Here is an 18,114-nt window from a genome sequence, read left to right on the forward strand (position 1 = left end):
GGGTGGAGGCTGAGTGCCGGGTGGGGTGGAGGCTGAGTGCCGGGTGGGGTGGAGGCTGAGTGCCGGGTGGGGTGGAGGCTGAGTGCCGGGTGGGGTGGAGGCGGAGTGCCGGGTGGGGTGGAGGCTGAGTGCCGGGTGGGGTGGAGGCTGAGTGCCGGGTGGGGTGGAGGCTGAGTGCCGGGTGGGGTGGAGGCTGAGTGCCGGGTGGGGTGGAGGCTGAGTGCCGGGTGGGGTGGAGGCTGAGTGCCGGGTGGGGTGGAGGCTGAGTGCCGGGTGGGGTGGAGGCTGAGTGCCGGGTGGGGTGGAGGCGGAGTGCCGGGTGGGGTGGAGGCGGAGTGCCGGGTGGGGTGGAGGCTGAGTGCCGGGTGGGGTGGAGGCTGAGTGCCGGGTGGGGTGGAGGCTGAGTGCTGGGTGGGGTGGAGGCTGAGTGCCGGGTGGGGTGGAGGCTGAGTGCCGGGTGGGGTGGAGGCTGAGTGCCGGGTGGGGTGGAGGCTGAGTGCCGGGTGGGGTGGAGGCTGAGTGCCGGGTGGGGTGGAGGCTGAGTGCCGGGTGGGGTGGAGGCTGAGTGCCGGGTGGGGTGGAGGCTGAGTGCCGGGTGGGGTGGAGGCTGAGTGCCGGGTGGGGTGGAGGCTGAGTGCCGGGTGGGGTGGAGGCTGAGTGCCGGGTGGGGTGGAGGCTGAGTGCCGGGTGGGGTGGAGGCTGAGTTCCGGGTGGGGTGGAGGCTGAGTGCCGGGTGGGGTGGAGGCTGAGTGCCGGGTGGGGTGGAGGCTGAGTGCCGGGTGGGGTGGAGGCTGAGTGCCGGGTGGGGTGGAGGCTGAGTGCCGGGTGGGGTGGAGGCTGAGTGCCGGGTGGGGTGGAGGCTGAGTGCCGGGTGGGGTGGAGGCTGAGTGCCGGGTGGGGTGGAGGCTGAGTTCCGGGTGGGGTGGAGGCTGAGTGTCGGCTGGGATGTGCATATGGCACAGAATTCATGGGCAAAACGACCCTTCCGATGGATGTTGTAATTTCCTTGCGTTTGGAATGTAATTTGTTGAATTGTAAATTATTTGCTAAAATAGTGTTTTTTTTTTTTGGTTTTGTTTTTGGTCACTTTTCAAAACACGACTTCCATTCTTCCTCTTGTATCTTTTTTTCATTTAAATTTGTTGTTGTCTTTCTTATCCGACATCATTTTATTCATTAGCTGTTCCTTTTCATTACCAGATGACACATGCTCTATTATGTTAAACTGCAGTGTGGATGACAGCACTTAAATGTTGTTTCATGTCTATTTTTTGCTTCAACAAATCATCAGAATAAGAATACCTATACATGTGGGATTTTCACCTTGACCTTGAGGGAAGGATTGCATTCGGTTAACTATGTGTCCCATCTATTAATCAGGTGCCCCATCTGATAAACAGGTGTCCTGTTTGTTAACTATGTGTCCCATCGGTTAACTACATGTCGTGTCTGTCAACGACATGTTGTGTCTGTTAACAAGGTGTCCCGTCTCTTAGCTAGGTGTCCCGTCGGTTAACTAGATGTCACATCTGTTATCTAGGTGTCTTGTATGTTAACTGGTGTTCCCTCTGTTAGATGCCCCGTCTGAAAGTGAGGGGTCCCGTTTATTGACTAAGTGTCCCGTTTATTAACTAGGTGTCCCATCTGTTAACTAGGTGTTATGTCTGTTAATTACGTGTGCAGTTTGTTAGCTAGGTGTCCCGTATGTTAACTACCTTCTCATCTGTTAACTAGGTGTCCGGTCTAGCATATCATCCAATATCCATACACATTTTCTGACACGTTGGTCCAAATTCAATGTTGATACTTTCCGCAAGACACCTGTTTGCACTGGACTACCATAGAAAAAGCATACCTCCCTCAATGTCGTACGAATGGGACTGCAACTGTACCTTGTGACCTTAGAGTTGATGGTATCAATGTCATCGGTAGTGGATTCTCTTTTGTGAGCTCGTTTAAGTTTCGTACTGTCATATTATTGTACTTGTAACTTTTGAGCCACTTAGCTTTATTCACTTTGAGGAGTTCTATCAAAGATTTATTTTCAGCTTACTTAAATATAACCACTGGTGCTGGCTTGAAACCCAGATGATGAAAACATTGAATGTTTTTCACGAAACTGTCCTATCCAGCACAAACCTCTGTACATTTTGTGTCAACTGGACACTAAATGTTTTCATTCGTAGTTCGTTGGCATACAATAGACTCTTCTCAATGAAGCACGTCCAATTCTTCAGAAGGGTTGTGTCCTTCCATGACTCAATTGTTGCTCATCTGTGATGAGGAGTACAACACCAACAGCCACATGATCATTCCTGCTCCATGGCTGACTTGTCTGAAAATAGAAATACCCAGTTAGATACATTTCTTATGAGACCTGTGTACATATAAGGGGCCACACAGATCAACAGCATACATGCCACACATAAAAAATGCCAACCTCGTTATGCAAATCCATAGCTTCTGTGAGACTCCTTATGTTATGGTGGCCATTTTTAAAATGGTGGACAACTTGGATTTCTTTCAAATGGCAATTTATCAAGGTCTATTCAGCTAACGAAGCTCCACAATTTCAGAAAATTTCAATCTTGTAACACATAATACACAGTTTATACAGAATTTTTCAGGGAACTCTTTATAAAATGGTGGCCATATTGGATTTTTGTTTTTTTTTCAAATTGTCCTTTATCTACTTTAATTGAGCAAGGAAAGTATATAATTTCATGCTTGTTGCCAAAAGTGCACATTTCGTTCACCATTTTTCCAAACTATACAGGGGATTGCAAGAGTGGATGCTCGGTGCTCACCATCCTCCACACCATCCATTTCCCTTTCTCTCTTGTGAATGAAATAATATCCCAAAGTTGGTCCTGTCTAACTCTTTCCTCCAATATTTCTAGATCACAACCCACCACAATGTCATGCTGTCTATACCATGCCTGCTAATCTTCACTTCCACTCTCACTCATTCTTTAGTTGCACTCTCACTCGCTCTTCACTTACACTTTGACGCTCTTCTCTCCTTTCTTCCCGTTAATCTCATGATTTCCCTTTTGTTGTTTGTGTGTTTGTGCCTTGTATGAATGTACCCCTCCACCATGGTATGTTTTTAGCTGCCCTTCGTTGTCTGGCTCTTCCATGAACCTTGACAAATGAGGTGTACAAAAGCACATTTTAATGCTCCATTATTTTCGCACTAAAGGAACAATCAAACTCTTTCTTCTACATTACATAAAGGTACACCCAATGTCTGATTGGTGTCAAAAGGCAGAAACGGAGAGACAAAAATGAACAAATGGCTCGTTGTAAAGATCATCAGATTGAGTGAAAATATCTTTGCAAAACCAAGTGCCATCACAAAGTAGTTGGAAAGAAGCAATCACAATGGTGTGACTCGTCACAATAACCTTGCAGTATAACAAATGTATTTTTGTGTATATTGACGATGTCTGGCTGTATTGAGATACAAAGAAGAATCATAACGAGGGAAAAGTGAAAAGTTTGAAGGTTATTGTGTGATGTGGAGTCAGGAGATTTGAAGAGAAAAGGGCAACTATGCCCATCGGGAATGTCAAGGCCTAATGGGCATTGAAGTTTTTATTACTTAGTTCATCACTTAGTTATTATAATGTCTGGGTATTTGGCTGCTTCGGAACACAAATACACCGAAACAAAGTACCACCTATGGATATATGCAATAAAGTTCTTGAAATATTATATAACTCGTAAATACCACCCATCGCTTCGCTGATGGGGAAGGGGGGGAGAAAAAGAGGGGGGGAGAGACAGGTGGGGGGGAGAGACAGGTGGGGGGAAGGGAAGAGGTGGAGGGGAAAAGACAGAGGAGGGGTGGGGGAGTGAGGAGGGTTGTGGAAAGGAATACAGTGTGAAGTGAGAGGAAGGGAGGGCAGACATGCGTTGGAGTGTTAATTACGATTCATACTCTTTCAACAAAATGATTCTGCATAGAACAGTGAAGATGGAAACAAAATAATGTGTAAAATCCATTTTCTGTCAGTCATACTTAAAACACGACACGGAGACAAACACCACCTGGACACATCCAGAGAAAACAACCTGCCGGACGCATCCAGAGCCAAGCCGTCTGTACAAAAACACTGCTCGGACACATCCGAAGACAAGCTCCAATCTGGACACGTCCAGAGACAAACTCCCGTCCTGGCATTAAATACCGCCGGGATAGGTTCAGAGACAAACACCGCCCGGACGCATCTGGAGCCAAGCTGTCCAGAGACAAACTCCTGTCTGAACACGTCCGGAGACAAATACCGTCCAGACATAACCACCGTCCGTATATATATATATATATATAGATAGATAGATAGATAGATAGATAGATAGATAGATAGAGAGATAGATAGAGAGAGAGATAGATAGAGAGAGAGATAGATAGAGAGAGAGATAGATAGAGAGATAGAGAGATAGAGAGATAGAGAGATAGAGAGAGAGACAGACACAGACACAGACACACAGACACAGACACACAGACACAGACACAGACACACAGACACACAGACACACAGACACACAGACACACAGACACACAGACACACAGACACAGACACAGACACACAGACACAGACACAGACACAGACACAGGTTTGAGTGGACAAAAAGAGAGGGGTGTGGTTAGGGGAGTTAGTCGAGATATGTTATTCTTTATGAACACACACACACACACACACACACACACACACACACACACACACACACACACACACACACACACACACACACACACACACACACACACACACACACACACACACACACACACACATTATTGCTTTGCTGATATCGACAATTTTTGGCGAATCGGCAGATTGGTATCAGTGTGATTACCGACTTCAGTGCATACTGTATACAACCCAAAAACCATGAGTAGCTTTCACCGAAAAACAACGTTACATTTTAAAGAGGTTTCAGGGATATGTCCACAAACATTAATCTTTACAAACAGCTCCGTGTGATGGGTGGAAAAAAAAATTGGCTCGGTAATTTAGAAAACATCTTAATATGGCAAACCGCTCAGGAATCAGGGGTTATTTCACAACAACTCACTCAGAATGATGGAGCAGGAACCACCACTCACTCAGGATGATTGAACAGGAACCACTCGCTCAGGATGATGGAGCACGAACCATTCGCTCAGGGTGATGGAGCACGAACCACTTGCTCAGGATGATGGAGCACGAACCACTCACTCTGAATGACATGATGTGGCAAAAGCATCTGCAGTGAGTGAACGGTTTGCTCAAAATGATGTAGCACGGTACTGCTATCGAGTAAAGGGTACTCGGCAAGTGGCTTAATCACTCAAGTAAGTGCTCCAATTAAATGGTTGATACGTAACAGCTGGCCGGACTGTGGCTGCATATGATATTGGATCCCTTTAACTTTAAAGCCCGTCTTCACCTTGCACACAGCAGTTAAAAAAAAGATGAATTCGTTCAAATAATGACTTTATCCACAAAAGAGTTGTTGTTTAATTCAGAGCAACCCTGGAGACATCACGAAGGTTAATCGCCCGTGAAATAAGCATTGCAGATAATCCACCACATTGTTTGCTCACCTGTGCATGTGTCACGTGGTACATCGTTTGCAGTCCGCACAAACGTTATAACTTTATTTTAAAACTTTGGTTTTTCACCAGATTTGCTTTGATTCCTTGGAGAGCACTTCGCAAAACATCTGAAAATATCGACACAGATCTATCAAACGCTATGGATAGGAAGTCCCTCTGGGGGACAGGGCACGAGGTCCAGCAATTAATGTATTATATCACACAGCTCAATGAAGCTGGTTACTTTTGGCACATTCCTAAATTTTTTGTTCACTCAATATAATTCTCCAAACATTAAGAAAAAGATAAGTTTAATGCTTTGGAAATTTCACATTTTCTTGTGTATATATTGAGAAGGAGGGAACATAGCTACTTTTGAACTTTCTGAGTATCTTTGAAGTTCAAATTTAGTGTTTTTTGGCAGGGTTATTTTACCATGCATGAGGACCTGAGTACCAGTTATGTGAACTCCTGCTTATTGGCCTTTCTGATGGTTTGAATTTGGTAATTTGCAGACATCTTGGATGAATGAAAACAGTCTGAATCAAATCAAATACTGCCATTTAACAATCTCAAAAGTACTGATAAATATCACCAAGACGTGGAAGAGCGAATTGTAAATCGCAGATCGATTGATTCGTGGTGATGGCAATATGGTCTACGTGATCAGAAGTGAAGTGATGCTGCGTGCAAAATCCTGGAGGACGTTGACGTGACCTTTGAGGGAAAGCTCATGACGTCACACAACCAAATGACGAAGTCGACACTAGACTCAAGTGATACCTTGCATATCGACCACAGGTCATTGCAGGTCCATCAGTCTGTGTGTCAATCCTTGTGAGTGGAATGGAAGTGAAACATTGCGTTTTTAAACTTGATCGTACTTTGTATCCAATACGGGTTTTGATCACACAAAGACGTGTCTGCGGGTTTTCAGAAACAAAACAGGTCAAACCCGTGAAATCTGGGTCACTTGCCATCGATGGTGGGTGTGGGTTAGTCGGGGTGATGGTGGATCCGGAGTAGTGGGGGGATGGGGGAAGGTGGAATGGTGCAGGAGGGGATGGGGGAATGGGGAATGGTGGAGGGGGATGAGTAGATGGTGCTGGAGATGATGATGGGGGAAGTCGGCAAATATATTTTATGCTCTAATTGAATATATACTGTCATATCAGATGTCAGAATAAATAAAAAAGGAGCTAAGCCCAAATTTAGATTTATTTTAAATTATCAGTTAGAGCTGGAAGGCAAAGACAACACAATATCAACAACTGCAATGAAAAGTCAAATTGTGAGCCGTACACAGCAGTCGTGCCCCCAATACATTGCTTCCCTTGGGTCCAGCTGGAATTTTACGTCACACATTTTATTTTACTCAAATCTCGAACTCGATTAATCAAGTGAAAGTACCCCAAAAAAATAGTGCTGAGGAAAACAGGCAAGTCACAAATGTTTCTGAGGTTAGCTCTCTAAATATAAACAACATGATGGGATTTGTTCAAGAAATTTTAAGAAAACGTTTGGTCACAAATATACATACATAACTATATATGTTTGCTCCAATCTAAATATATATATATATATATATATATATATATATATATATATATATATATATATATATATATATATATATATATTGTGACGTCCACGGGACTTGAACAGTCCCGCCAACGTAGAATGAGCCGAAACGATGGAGGCGGTTTATTTATTTATAACCCAAACATGGCGGTTCTAATCGCTCTACCGCAAACGGGACGAGGAAGGTGGCACGAGTCACTTTTCACTGAGTTGATGATGTTTATTTGTTTTTATTATTACCAGAAATAACAAGACTCGGCAAGAAGAGGGATCCGGGGCGATTCGACGGGATGGTGTGGGATCGGGCGTGGGGAAAAACACAGACAATTCCAATGAATATACAGTTCTCAATCCCTCTAAGGCGCCAAGCACACACACACACAAAACGTAGCTATTTCTGGTAGTCAGGCTGGACCGTGGTGTGGACGCAACTGTCCCTGGATCGGCGTCGGACGAGCTGGCCTTGCTCTCGTCAGGGGGGCAGGAGAAACCGTGGTGATGTCGACCTCCTGGTCTTGGCCCAAGTCCGCTCACAGCCGCCGGGGAACCAGTTCTGGCACCAAGTTGCGAGCAGGAGAGGGAGGCAGGTCCGCCCGCCGTTCGACCCCGTACTCCGAGTCAGCAGAACCCCAGAGCCAACCAAGGTGAGACACGAGGCTCAGCAAGGCTCCAAGACACGATCAAGAACACGATCGAATCAGCACACAACAAGGATGCTCCCCGCGCAACAACCTCCCCACCAAAAAAACACGATCTTTTCGGTTGTAATCTTCTTCCTCTTCCTTTTCGACCCCGAACAGAACCTTTTTATCCTTCTGCCCTCGTCACCTCCAATAGAGCCGTTTATTGGCCCACCGCCGTCGCCTTCTGCCAATCGTGATCACGGGGCGGAGCCATCCGCTGCACTGTCCTGTGACGTCACGGCCAGTCTCCAGAGAATACCAAAAAGGGGTTTACACAGACACACTTACCCTATCCCGTGTCCCTATCTAATTACGTGACAATTATCATTTCCCCCCTTGAAGAAATGAACATTTACTAGACAACTTATCACCACTGAATTGCTACTTATTACATCGAGATCCTGGTAAACTCGAACAGCATGGCATACCTAATTAAACATCCTAATTACCCTTTGAATGCATACCCCCCCCCTCAAACGTAACAATATATATATATATATATATATATATATATATATATATATATATATATATATATATACACTTCTTCTTCTTCTTCTTCTTCTTCTTCTTCTTCTTCTTCTTCTTCTTCTTCTTCTTCTTCTCCTTTCGGCTGCTCCCGTTAGAGGTCGCCACAGCGGATCATCCATATGATCCACCTAGTGATTTGGCACATGTTTTACGCCGGATGCCCTTCCTGACGCAACCCTGGTCACCTCTTGCGACACAGGGATCTGGTACACCTATTTTAACCCGGGTATACACCGGCCCAGTACACTGGTACTCATTTCGCTGACCTCGGAAGGATGACAGGCTGAGTCAACCCCCTGGTGTATTAATTCAGTGGCCCAACGGGGCTTGAACTCAGGACCTTTTGGATCCCAAGCCGCTGCCCGAACCACTGCGCCAACACCAGGCTCTATGTAGAAATAAATATATATATATATATATATATATATATATATATATATATATATATATATATATATATATATATATATATATATATATATGTATATGTATATGTATATGTATATATATGTATATATATATGTATATATAGATATATATATGTATATGTATATGTATATATATATATATATGTATATGTATATGTATATATATATATATATATATATATATATATATATATATATATATATATATATATATATATATATATATATATATATATATATATATATATATATATATATATATATATATATATATATATATATATATATATATATATATATATATATATATATATATATATATATAGATATATATATATATATATATATATATATATATATAGATAGATAGATAGATATATATAGATATATATATATATATAGATATATATATATATAGATATATATATATAGTTGTAAGTGTCTGTGTGTTTCTCTGTGACCGATGCATGCGAAAAGTACTGGACTGATCCTCACCAAACTTCACATGCTGATAGAACATGTACCCGGGAGTGTCCCGATGTAAAAGAATTGTATTTCCGAATTATGACGTCATCACCTGATTTCGTAACATGAATTCGTAACATGATCTAATTGAAACTTGCCAGATATATTGCTGGGGACCTGAGGATGTGCCTTTTCAAGGTTTGATATTAATCGGCCAAGTGCTTCCCAAGTTATGGCCATTTATTTACCAAACCAATGACGAGACATGTTGTTGCGTGGGCGTGGCCGCTGTGGAAGGGAAGCTCAGCCGCGTTCCCCATTACGGGTTACAACGTACTGGCTTCCGGAGAGTGATGACTTCGTGTATTCTAATAATTTATCGATTTCTTATGCGCATTTATAGATAAACACAATGCCGCAAGTTATGATCGTTTTCATATGAGACTGTGCATCAATTTCGGTAACATCAGAGTGCTGGTGTGCTCCGAACCAGGAAGTATTTTTTTTCCTCTCTTCTCTTCTCTTTTTGTTTTTCCTTGCGATGACATTGCGAAAAGGCAAAATACGTTAGCGCTAATTGAATAATTGGCCATTAATACCTAAATTGCGAATCGTCGTAACTGTGATATGCGAACTTCTGCGCCACGCACGTACGGGCACGCGAGAGCGAAGAAATGGCCTGTGTGGTTGTTGTTTGTTGCTCTCGGTTTGAATATTTATTTTTGACTTTTTTTATTTATTTTGTTTTACGGGCACGTACTAGTATATATAATTCCAGCAATCTGTGTGTGTATGTGTGTCTGTCTGCGACCGCCATTTCTCGACAACCGCCGGCCCGATCTGATTGAAACTTGCCAGGAATATTGCCGGGGACCCGCGGATGTGCCTTTTCAAGGTTTGATATTAATCGGATGAGCGGTTCCCAAGTTGCGGCCATTTTAGTGCTTTTTTCAGTGTTGGAAAGGTGTATATACCGCAGCTGAAGTGTCGTTCCACCTTATCATGCCATTTTCCCGAAAGATATCTCAGAATAATGATAACAGCATATTAATAATTATAATAATAGCACAATTATTGGTCGTAATAAAAAGAATAACGTGATACAATGACCAATGTCTGTCAACCAATAATGACCTATATATTGTCTGTCAACCAATAATGACCAATAACGTTTGTCAACCAATGAGAGGACACTGTGCTATGACGTCACGAATGACGTCACAATTAATGTTTATTTATTTATGTTTTTTTTGCACGATTGACGTCACAATTCTTCTTCTTCTTCGTTTGGTTGGTATGACGTCACAATCGACGCTGGGGACCTGAGTATGTGCCTTTTCAAGGTTTGATATCGTTCTTCATCCGTTTCAGCTGTTTCCCAAGTGTTTCCCAAGGGTTTGAAAGCTGTTTTTTCCCAAGGTTTGAATTAATTGTTGTGCTTGGTAGACATTTGTGAATACATTTACAGAGAGAGGGGTGAAAGAGGAGGGGGGAGGAGAGAGGATGGGGGAAAAGAGGGGAGGGAGAGGGGGGGTGAGAGAGAGGGGGCGTCACAATTTGAGAGGGGGGAGAGAGGATGGGCGAGAGAGGGGGGGTGTGAGTGGGGGCGAGAGAGAGGGACGAGAGAGGAGGGGAGAGACTAGGGGGGAGAGAGAGAGGGGGCATCACAATTATTCTTCTTCTTCTTCGTTTGATATGACATCACAATTGACGCTGTGGACCTGAATATGTTTCCCAAGTGTTTCCCAAGTTATGGCCATTTATGATACGGTTGGTCCGATCTAATTGAAACAATGCCCCAATCCAGTCATGGTTTACGAGAGCGAAGGAACGAAGCTGCACATACTGGCACACACCTACAGGCACGCACCTACGGGCCCACACTCGTATGTATGTGTATATATATATATATATATATATATATATATATATATATATATATATATATATATATATATACACATACATACATGCATACATGTATCACAAAGAAGATAATTTACAAACACAATGAGTCAACTCACAATCATTTCAGACTGGCAATTCCATGGAATTTCCATGGAACACGTCTTGCGAGATTGTGAATTGGATGTTGTTTTGGACTGCCATTTAACACCCGATACCATTTTTATGAGGAAATTAAGAAATAATTTGTATTGGTGTGAGCATGCCGTTTTGCTTTAAGAATGGGAATAAAGTGGGAGGGGAGGACAAAGGGTTGGGATCGGGGTCGGTAGAGAGGGAACAGAGTTTGGAGAGGGGGGTTGAGGACTTGTGGTGGAAAAGGGGGGGTCTTTGTTTAGTGTGGGTGGGGGGGTTGAACTTTTGGAGAGGGGGTTGAGGATTCGTGGTTGAGAGGGGAAGGGTTGAAGACCTTGGGTAGTGTTGTGGAGGATCTTCTGTGTTGAGGGGGTTTGAAGACTGGGATGGGTAGCGGCAGGGGTTGGGGGGGGGGGAGTTGACGTCTCGAGGCGGAATAGTTGGATAATAATATATTCACATCATATATTTAATTATTTCTTGCATGATATTGTTGTTGAAGTTACATTTCACATTACGTGGAGAATGTGCAGGTCCAAGTTAGGAAGTACACACACACACACACACACACACACACACACACACACACACACACACACACACACACACACACACACACACACACACACACACACACACACACACACACACACACACACACGTCTTCTCCGTGGATAAATATACAGTAGTTTTGTTTTTTAAAGCCTTGGCGTTTCATGGACTATTGTGAGTGTGCCTTTGTTCAGATTTTGAACACTCCATGTCATTACAGCTTGCCGAAAAAATATGTGGTTTGAATAGAAGTGAAATGTGTTTGTGCCAAACCAGAAGAAGCCTATTTGTGAAGCTGCACAGATTGCATGGTGTGTTCAGAAAGCTGAATATGTCACAATACACTTCCCATGTCATTTTGATTTTGTTGGATTTTGCAGCAATGGGGCATGAGTCAATGCTGGCCCAATATGACGTCATTGCACGAGTTGCTGTGCTACTGTTAATGAGGCTGGCAGTACAGCCTGGGGGAACACACTCGCCTCTGAGCGGCTCAGTTGTCATTCTGTTGGAAAGCCTCGAGGTGTGCACACCTGCCTCTGTCTGAACTGTCTACCCTGGGTTCGAATCTCGACCCGGATATAAACTATCACCCTGGTGTTTCACATGCAAGGTGACACCTGGATTGATTTGATGAGCCATCAATGTGCCATCCATCAGAATAACGTTAAACTAGTGGACCTGTCTGGCCACATTGGTTCTTGGGAGACGTTGAAGATGCCATGGTGTCTTTCGTGAAGAGGAGGTGAGTTATCATTGGCACCCTGGACACATTAAAACTTCCTGCCTAAACTCCAGGTAGCAAGTCATCTGATTCTATTGGATATCTTTCGAAACCAGGTTCTACTGCTTTCCATCTCAGAGTCTGCTTGTCTGGGCAGCAGTTCCGACATGAAAAACAAATTTGTACTCCTATGTTGTTAGCACGTCACATGAATCGCCGTCTTTGGCTATGAAGGGCAAGCATGATCAGCCAATGGCATACAGTGCCAAAGGTGTACCACCTGACTTCCGCCTCATCACCGATGCATACACACTGAGTATTTACACCATTGCTGTGACTCGAGACAATTGAACCAAAATATAATACAAACTCAGTAGAATGCGTACTTCTGCCAGGTTGAACAGTTTACATATTGTATCCCTCTGATAGGTGGGATCTGAATCCGGACCTCGACCAAAATCTAATCGGCTTGTTCTTGTTACCAAACCAACTCGTCCACCAAGTTTTGTCATAACTCGTCCACAACCTTTTTGAGATATCATGCCATACAAAGTTTTTGGACCCTATCTCTCAATGGTTGAAGAATCCCTTTAAAACAAAAATTTTTAAAATCTGCTATCCGGATCCGGATGTTCAATCAGATCGAATCAATTCGTCCTTGTTACACATCCAACCTGTCCACCAAGTTTCGGCCGAATCCGTCCACAATTATTTTGAGATATCGTGTTCTCAGACAACCAGACAGCGGACGAAAACATCCTCCATCTACCCTCGGTTGTGGAGGAAATGAAAATTTGATCTTCCACTGACATACACATCATCATTGTGATACAGATTCAACTCGATTACAAACAGTAATCTCTAATCAGTATCAACCCCCAGTGTCCAGATGAGTTTAGAGAAGGGTGGCACATAAGCAGCAGGTTAAGTACATTCCTGTACAATGGCTATTTCTTGTTGAATCGGTATCAACGGTTTTTAGCTACTGTGATGGAGTAGTCATCATTTTGCTTTCTTATAAATGGATCATTAATGGGTTTATAATCTTGCCTTGTACTGGTATTCCCTTCAATCCATCTATCAATGTCGCCATCTTGCAACCTTGCAATCATACTCTTTGCTGAGACATGTGTGAGAACTGCCAACCGGCATTGATCTGAACATACGAAATGTAATGGGCACCTTCAAGTGACAGAGGCTCTGTTGTACAACACGAGGATTTGCTGGGATCGCTTTCATCGATTCCCACCATTGCATATTTGCTTCCCATTTTACTGCAGCTCGGGCCTGCTATCCGACGAGCAGGTCACCATTTTGTGTGCAACCTGTTCCTGCTGGTTACATCATTGCTGGGAGCGTGGCCGTGCCGCTCGTGCAAAGCCCATGTTCCCAATAAGCTGGTACTCATTTTGCCGACTTCGGAAGGATGACAGTCTGAGTCAACCCACCTGATGTTCTTTAATGGAACGACAGGGGCTCAAACTCAAGACCCTAAAATCTAAAGCCAGCCACCTTAACTGTTAAGCCAACACCAGACTTTGATAGCAGGTGACCTTTACGCAGCCAAGCAGACTGAATGTCCACACAGGCCTCACTCCCGTGGTCTAGACAAGTTCTCCCTGACAATGCAGCTCTGAAAATGGAGGTACAACAAGTTTACAGACAATTATTTTGTGGAAAGCGAAATAAGGAAAAATGGTTTCATATGGTGGATCAACCTTCACCCTTCAGTACATCAGCAGAAAACAAGAAAGATTCTTGGGATAATTCTTGGAGTTGTGACTTATTTGTCCGGGGATGGTATTCAATAGCTTTCATCCTCGAAGAAACCAGTTCCCAATGAGAATGGAAAGGGAAAAAAATATCAATAACAACACACTTCTGATAAACAAGGCGAAACATCAATCGACCAAGTGTGGAAAAGATTTTTCATTCTTTTTCCCACAATCTCAGGTAGTCACCCAAGTGAAGCTGAAAGCCACATCAAATGTTCAGACTGAGTGACAGTTGAAGCTTTTTATTATAAAATCCATCCACTTTTGAATCAACAAAAGCATCACATCTGGAAAGTTGTGGCAAAATAACAGCAAAATGATTGCATTGTTTGAGAAAAGTAAAACCAATAGGTCCACAGAAATCAATTCCCGGTGGGTGCCTGATGGGTCAACAGTGGAATGCTCGTTGAGGTCCCTTTAGATATTAATGAGGTGTGCAAGGTGTGCATGCAAATGGAAACAGGATATATGAAAAATGAGCCATTGGAGGTATATTCTGGTTTCCTAGGACATGGTTTGGTCATCGAGTCAGAGTCTGGTGTGAACAGTCACCAAGATATTTCATGCACATTCATTGTATCTGGGTCCTTTTGTGATTATATAACAGCCAAATGGAGTTGTCAACTTGTTGAGCTTCTCAACAGTGTGAAAGTTGTAATTTTAGAGATTCCACATCCTCTTCCCTCCAAACTGCTTTATTGTGTGTGTGTGTGTGTGTGTGTGTGTGTGTGTGTGTGTGTGTGTGTGTGTGTGTGTGTGTGTGTGTGTGTGTGTGTGTGTGTGTGTGTGTGTGTGTGTGTGTGTAGAAAGACCCAATCACATCTCTCATCTGTGAATGGAGGGAAGAGCCAATCAGATCTCACCTAATCAACTAAACCCAGGTGGCTCGGATTACATAAACAATTGACCCCTTCCACACTCCTCTCTCTGAAGAAGCTGCATAAAGCAACCAAAGAAGGCAGGGTGAATCGCCAATGTGGGTGGCATAACTCGGATAGATGTTAAACTGGGTGTTCCGTCTGCATCACTAGTTGGTAGACATTAAATATCCCATGGTGTCCTTCACAAAGAGTGGTTCAGCAATGACTGACACCATTAAAAAAACTTCAAAATTCCTGCCCAAATTTTCGTCGATTTTGAGGCCTGGCCTGCCAGTTGGTGAAAGACTTGGCCCACCTTCCCAGGGATAACCCCTCAAGAATGTGGGAATAACTGTGACCATTAAGAAGAAGAAGCAGAAAAACAAGACGATTCAAGATTGGGTTATTTAGACCAGTAAAACTTCAAGAGGTTTGATGTTGAAAGCGCAGCAAAAATTTGCATGAGAGTACACCACGGCAATGTTGAGCCAAACGGCCACATTTCCCTGTTTGACATTACATGTCGACGAAGCACTCACTGTTCCATATGTACAGTTGAAAATTGCAAGTCGTGTCCCCATATTTCCTCAGCCGTTTTCTCTTCCTGTAATGATCAGGCGTACACCACACACAGTTGAAAAGGTTATTTGAATGACGTACTCACAATTGTTCAATAAATGCTCACATTCTTTTCTCCAAAACACAAGTGTGAGTCATAAGTACCGAACTATATATTGCAAACTCTTAACCGTTTACGTTTCTTGAACTGTTGTGGGTATCTAGTTCGTAGAACCTTTGAAAAGCCCTTGGAAGTGCTTGTAGGTGAATGTCAATCGCACCATTCCAAACAAGAGCGAGAATTGCTTTGCAATACATGTCCCCTCGTGATGTGATATTTTCTAAGTCCAAAAAAGGGCATAACTGTGAAAAAATTGACAAAATTCCCTGAAACTCGAACTTCTTCTGAAACCTATCATAAGAAAGTGATGCACAAACTTTCAGTTGAATGTGTTAGAGTATGGTGAACAAAAAAAGGATTAAAAACCACAGGAGGGACGGACAGACCTCCATTGACACCGATAAGGATGAATAATACCGTGAGTGCAGAAGAAAAATTATCTTCACTTTCATCGAACTTCCCAAAGATGACAATCCTGCCTGCGACAGTAAATAACGAGAAAACATAGTATGGGGAGTGAATGTTGAAACGTGGGGAAGTTAATCATATGCCACTCTACCCCCTGCCCTCTCGCCCACCCCCAGACTCAGCACCACTGGCCAAATATGACATTAAGTGATTGCGACAATGCACGGAAATGAATTGTAATACATTTGAATATATTTTATTTCCTGAGGCAATTCACACAGTGATTGAAATACATCGTTATAATGACTCCTGGAAGTCTCGCACTGATCGACTGGGTTTTTATAAAAATTGAATACTTGTGGCCCAAAGGAATCTCAGAATGGTTCGAACCAGTTTTGGATTTGAATCTCCATCGCTTGACTTGGATCATCTCGAGTCCCTGTGTTGATATCATTCTGCTTTTGTATAAGTCTTTGCATTTGCGCAGTTGTAGTCGTAGTCCTCAATGTCATTTCTGACCGAGTTAATGTACATTTTTTTTGGAAGGTCATGACAGATTGGGGTATTGCTAAGCATTGATTTTATAATAAAGGGGATCTCTACATGCCCACCCCCCCTCCACATTCACCCTCCAACCTTCTCATCCATATGTTGTGCTTTCTCTATACTGTTCCCTTATACCCTCACTAAGGCTGCCAGTGTGGTCTAGACTCTCGAGGTACACACACTTGCCTCTGAAAGTCTACCCTGGACTTGAATCTCGGCCCAGCTATAAACTTCCATCCTGGAATTTCACAGGCAAGGTGAATCGTCAATGCGTGTGCCATTCCTCGGATAGACTGACGTTAAATTGGACGGCCCATCTCCTGGCATTACTTGCTGGATGTTAAAGATCCCACGGTATGTTTTTTTTCAATGAGTACGCGAGCCATCGCCGACAGCCTAAATAAAATTGCAAATTATTGACCTAATCCAAATGGGGCACTGCATCAGCGGTGTTGCTTGCCCCTGCTAAACAAATCCAAACTCGCAACCGCGTGCAAACGAATGAACACGGTGACACTTCCATTCTTTGTTTCCAATATTCTTTCTCCCACCAACTCTCCTTCCCAATGGATTCCCAATGTTCATGATGGGAACCTCTGGAATATTTATCTGATGGGCAGACATCACCATTTAAATGAAATTCCACTTTTTTTCTTCTGCAAGTTAGGTTTCGTACCAAGTATACTTATCTGGAGCCTAATTGAGTTAAATTTTGAACAAATTTTTGGATTTACTGACATTTCAAACTGATCTTCGATGACAGTTGAATGTAACTCAAGATGGGAACCTGAAGTTGGAACCCTCTTTCGCAAAAGTTATATCGGATCGTGAACCCGACTTTGCTTCTCGGCGTTGCATATACGAGTATTCATTTGGCAAATATGGCGGAATATTTGAACACCCTCCCCTCGCCATTTTCCCTCCACCGTGTACACTATATTAGTGAAAGGCATTGATTGAAGTACGTACACCCAACAGTGTGGTGATGAACTCGTTTGTTACTAATTGCTTTGAGCACAGCACAGTGTTGATAATCTGGAGTGGTCAACCCAGAGCCCTAACTTTACCAAAACCCCAATTAAAACACTACTGAATAACTAATAGATGTTTTGGAATGCTTCTGAAGTTGTTTTGGAATTCTTGTTCGAGATAAATTCCGAGTCAGCATAATTTCAGAGGGGTGGAACTATACCGCTGATGCAGTGCCCGTTGTACGTTACGGGAGGAAGTTGGAAATTTTTAGGGTAGTGTTCATTTG

At 43.3% G+C, this 18,114-nt stretch overlaps 1 protein-coding gene across 9 annotated transcripts in view; it reads left to right on the forward strand.

Annotated features, from left to right (window-relative positions):
* LOC147027227 (pro-neuregulin-1, membrane-bound isoform-like) overlaps positions 1 to 18,114 on the forward strand; it is a 1,384,261-nt gene that overhangs the window by 224,377 nt on the left and 1,141,770 nt on the right. The window lies entirely within an intron of this gene.

Source organism: Eptatretus burgeri, chromosome 5 (genome assembly GCF_056783735.1).
Source record: "Eptatretus burgeri isolate ZD-2024b chromosome 5, Ebu_testis_v1, whole genome shotgun sequence".
Lineage (NCBI taxonomy): Eukaryota > Metazoa > Chordata > Myxini > Myxiniformes > Myxinidae > Eptatretus > Eptatretus burgeri.